At 38.6% G+C, this 5,414-nt stretch overlaps 1 long non-coding RNA gene across 1 annotated transcript; it reads left to right on the top strand.

The window, feature by feature from the left end:
• The first annotated feature begins 2,783 nt into the window (after positions 1–2,783).
• LOC118429715 lies at positions 2,784–4,294 on the top strand. Its single transcript, XR_004832773.1, has 3 exons — positions 2,784–2,871; positions 3,081–3,171; positions 3,917–4,294. It is a non-coding gene; the product is annotated as an uncharacterized LOC118429715 (long non-coding RNA).
• The last annotated feature ends 1,120 nt before the right edge of the window (positions 4,295–5,414 follow it).

Consider the following 5,414-nt stretch of genomic DNA (forward strand, 5'->3'; position numbering starts at 1 on the left):
CATATAACATGTAACTGTTACTATTGTGTTTCAGGACCTTCTTCAACCAAAAGTCCACAGACCCACCCCAGAGCATTTCTATTGTCTAGTCTGCAGAGCAGTGTTCTAGCCAGTCTAAATTTTTTGTCCCTTCCGGGGATTTTGAATGGAAATCCTGTTGAAGGCAAAATGATCCTAGAGGGGTTTTAAAATCTATAGACCCTCTGAAATGCTAATCTTTTATTTTGAGAGGCAAATTTTGCTGGTAGACACTGCAGCTTGGTTCAATTAATATCCTTACAGGCAGATTTTTGTTAGAGGACGAAATGAGCAAAATTTTAGTCCATTCGCAGCGGTTAAATTCTGTCAAAGGGCGGAAGGACGGACACAGGCTAGAACCCTGCTGCAGAAAAACAGACCTCAGGTTTACAGGTTGAACTGCAGGACATTATGGAGGGCACTGTTCCCAACGACTCTGCTGGGCTGGGAAATGAGAAGAATTCCAGGGCAAGTGATTTGAAACAAAAGTCTTAAGTTTCCACTTCATCAGTTTTTGTAAAAGAATATAAAGAAGAATCCAGTGATTTAACAAATCTGAAAAAACGACATGTGGACTTTTTGCCATCGTCTGAGGATTAAAGTTGTGCAGTTACTACATCGTAGTATTGTAGAAATGTCTATATAAGGGTCCACTAAAGCTGATTATTCCTCTGTGTTTAAAGACAATGGAAGGTGGATGAGCTGCCCTGGTACATCTGTGTGTCTGTTGAGGGACAGGCTGTGAGCACTGGCATGGCAGGAGGAACACACAGAGGGCAACATACATCTGCTTGGAGACAAGAATTTTGAGGCAAGTTTGTAGGTCTATTTTAATCAATGTGAAAGTTTCCACATGATTCAGTTTTTGTTAAAGGAGAATCCAGTGATTATAAGACAAGTCTGAAAAGTCTCAGTGTGGACTTTTTGCCATCGTCTGAGGATTCAAGTTGTGCAGTTACCGTCGTAGTATAATTGTAGAAATGTCTTTTTAAGGGTCCACTAAAGCTGCTTATTCCTCTGTGTTTAAGGACAACGGAAGGTGGATGAGCTGCTCCAGAACATCTGTGTGTCTGTGGAGGGACAGACTGTGAGCACTGGCATGGCAGGAGGAACACACAGAGGCAACATACATCTGCTTGGAGACAAGAATTTTAAGGCAAGTTTGTGGGGCTTTTTTAATGAATGTGGAAGTTTTTTTAATGAAACTTTTTGGTCCAATGATTGAAACACAAGTCTCACTGAGAACGCACTGTGTGGACTATTTCGTATGGCTTTCTTATGAGGACACTTTCAGCTACATTGTACTTTAGAGTCTGTTGTTAAGAACCTTTGCCAAGAAGGCTATGTTTAGACATGCATGCGTCTTTTTGTGTTTTAGTATGAACACACTTCTAGACAGTTTCTGTGAAAGAACAGAGCAATCCAGTGATATGTCTGATCCTGCTTTGTGGACTGTGACAGTGCAGTCGAATTATTGTGGAAGATCTAGAATCTATATCAGGGTCACTAAAGCAGATTATTCCTCTGTGTTTAAGGATGGATGTGGACCATGGACAGACTGGACAGTCTTGATGGACATCTGTCTGTCCTTGTCTTCAGAGTGTAAGACCCTGTTTACTGAGGTCTGGATATACTGGGGGCAATGTGCACATCTGCTTGAAGATGACAAGGCAAGTTTGTAGATATTATTTTTATCAATGTAGAAGTTTTGTAATGAAACCTTTTAGTCCGATGATTGAAACACAAGTCTGAACAGTACACTTTGTCTGTGGACTACTGCCTTTGTTATGAGGACACATTCTGCTATTTCTGTTACCCAGTAGTTGTTCAGTACCTTTGCCAAGAAGGTTATGTTTTGGGGTGTCTGTGTATCTCTGTGTGTGTTTGAACAACATGTGAGCCAAAAGTTCTGTATGGATCTCTCTGACATTTGTGTAGGTTTGGCCATTTTTGAGAGGATTGTTTTGTGAGGAAGTTTTATATCATTTTGGTGTGTGCAGTGCCTGTATGTGATTATTTCTGTGTGAACAGCATAAGCCAGAAAACTTTATGATGTATGTTTTGTACATCTAGATCTACTGAGAATGAACCCCATAACACTTACCATGCTGTGTTTCAGCACCTGGAGGATATCTAAACATCCTGACTGTCATCACCTGTCCTCACCTGTACTGTCTGCAGGGGACAATCCTGAGAGGACACCACACATCTGCTTGGACTTTATGAGAAGAATATCAGGCAAGTGTTTAAAACTTGGAGGTTTTAGTTTTTGTGAAAGAATGTGTACACATGGTCCAGTGATTATAAAACAAGTCTGAACCACCCTAGCCTTGTGGACTATGTGACTATGCCTGAGGATCGTACAGTATTGTAGTTGTGTTGTAGAAGACTCTGCATTAGCATATCACTAAAATTAATTTCTCTGTTGTTTAAGGATATGATTGATGGATAAGCTGTGAGTCTTCACCAGTCTGAATATCATCAAAGGTAACATTGCCCCAGGTGACATCATACATCTGCTTGGAGAAGAATTTGAAGGCAAGATAGACATTAAAACAATTTTTGAAGTCCTTCATTTCCAAATCGGTTTTTGTGAAAGAATCTAAAGAGCAATCCGGTGATGTTTGACTGACCCTGCCATGCATGTGGATTGTGACTATGTCTGAGGTTGAAGTTGTGCAGTTGGAATATTGTAGAAGAGTCTAACGTTATATCAGGGTCACTGAATCTGCTTATTCCTCTGTGAAGAGTATGGAAGGTAGACAGGTCATCCTCACCAATCGCCCCAGGTGATACAGTACCTCTGCTTGGACAATTTTGAGAAAACTTTCAAGTTTGAAGGACTGTTTCAGAGTGAGTGTAGAACTGGTGTTGATAGTAACTCTGATATATTATATTAGACAGGTCCGATGATTAAAACACTGAACAATCTGATTACACATTGTGTAGACTTTGCCTTTCCTATGAGGACACAACATACACTAAAACTGTGTTGTATTACTGACAGGTATGATTTCTATCAGTCACTGGTGCCATAAACTTTTTCTTTCACTGTGTTTCAGGACCTCTGAGGTAAAATTTGGGACCATCTTCAACAGCCCTACACCCTGACCTGTTGAGCTGTAAGAAGTGTCCTGTGCATCGTCTCAAAAGGTGAAAGACATTTTAGGGTCCCTGAGAAGGAACACCAACATTAGACAGTTTACCCTCCCAGTGTGTGTATTTTATGTATAATGATGTTTAGAGCATATTTTACCATTTGAAAGATAAACTACTGAAAAGTGGTGTCCAGTACATGAAATTGCACCTGGCACTCATGTCACCACTGAAATTTAAGTACAAAAGTTCCTGGTTACTGTTGAAACAACCATTAGAGGTATGATTTAATAAAGAAAAATTGACAAATCATACTTCTAGTCGTTGATTCCTACCACCAGGTAATCAAGTATAGTAATATGCCTGTGATGCCAAAGTGACATAGCAGCTGGTTTGAACTTAAAATGCTCAAAGTTAAGTAGCAGTAAACAGTACATAATCTGAAAAAAATTTTTAATTCATTTAAAAACGTAGAGTAGCAGAGATTTAGGACATTTGTCTTGTTGTTGATGGGAACATGTAGAACTTGAAATCTGTTGATTGAAAGATAATTCTTCACATGTTTTGTGGGGTATCATACCCTGTTTATAGAGATTCAGGCTCTACAATTTGATGATTTTTAGTGTACCATTGATGAAGACTTGTTGCTCTGTGATGATGACTTTGCCACAGTCAAAGGATCATGTGCCGGCTGATCATGTGCCGGCAAACATGTGCCGAGGCACATGTTCGCCGGCACATCGGGCACAGGAATGAAGAGTAAGAGAGGGTTTCTAAAACAGTGATCTCGATTGTGTTTCAGGAACTGGAAGTCAAATCCTGCTGGTTAAAGCTGAGATCATCTCCACTGGTCTACAGGCTCGAGATGAAGAAATAAGCAGGAACTTGCTGCTGCTGTTATCTTTCTGCTATGTGATTGATTTGTGGCTCATTCATATATTGTATACAACACTTCAGATTGGTTTTATCCATTTTTCTTTGGGTGGGAGGAGTAGGACCTGTATTCATTAGCATGTTTGGCAGGAGTCATCAGATAGTGTTTAAAGGATTTGTGATAAGACTAAACCACTGGGAGAAGGGTGCAACAAAGAGTAATTATGAACCATCATGATGTTTAGGATGTGAGTTTTAAAGTCTTTTTTTTTTACAATTGATAGAAGGATACTTAAGACCAGATCAAATCTTTTATCATTATTTATTTATTTTATTTATTAGTTATTGTCATGATTTTCTCTGTGATAGTAATAGATGATGTTTTGCCTGATCAACTGTAAACCTATCATAGTAAGTGATGTTATGACTACATTTAAATTCTAAGGTATTGAATAATTGATCAAAATCCAAGACGCCTGAAAACAATGCTATGATATGATGTATAGTTTCAGTGAAATGATAGCTAAGTTAGCCATTCCTGGCTGTGGTGTAGAAGTCATTTATATGTGGTTAATGTCAAAATATGCTGTACAGAAAATGTTATATCTTCACACACAACCCTGGAAAGAGTGAACGCTCTATAAGAATATCACTAACTTTATTGGACTGATCCAGTAGCTATAGTACAGTTCTTACTATACAGTGTCCTTGATCAGATCTCCTTGATGATATTATAGAGGAATTCTGTATGGAGTTATAGAGAAATACTGCAGAAATCTGGATCAATGTCAGATATAATATGTTAATGTAATGGAACATATCCTTGACATCTTTTGTACTGAGAAAATGATTATTGATAATGATTCAGTCACTTACTCATGAATGCCACATTCTTTTCTCCAAATGCAAAATATCAATACTCAAGTTTGTCAGTGGCAGGAGGAAGACAGATTGTCTTTGTGAATCTGAGCTGAAAATGTGTTAATGCTAGGTTACCTTTATCTGCGGGGTAACCTATATCCATCATTTATAAGAGCAGGGTATTGAGAGATATCAAGTCAATATGTTTTCAAACTGCAGTATTTTGAAACTACTGTCCATGACTTGATTTCCTCAAACACCCTGTTTTTATAAAGAATTATAGGTTTACCCCACAGATAAAGGTGAACTGGCATTATATGTTTGTTCTGCTTTCCTATGGACACTATATTTATATATCTATTTGTTGTCTTTATGGTTGATATTGTACATGACTTCATGTTGTTTTAGCAAACTTGAATGCATGTCAGTCTGTTGCTCTCCAAGCAGATGTTGGTGGGGAAGATTTTGACCTGATCATTTGTCCCATTACCTTTCTGTTGCACCCACAAACCACTGCCTTGTCTTTGATTACTACTGCAGAATTAGGTGGGCCAGCAGAAAGGAAG

The sequence above is a fragment of the Branchiostoma floridae genome, chromosome 13, assembly GCF_000003815.2.
Source record: "Branchiostoma floridae strain S238N-H82 chromosome 13, Bfl_VNyyK, whole genome shotgun sequence".
Taxonomy (NCBI): Eukaryota; Metazoa; Chordata; class Leptocardii; order Amphioxiformes; family Branchiostomatidae; genus Branchiostoma; species Branchiostoma floridae.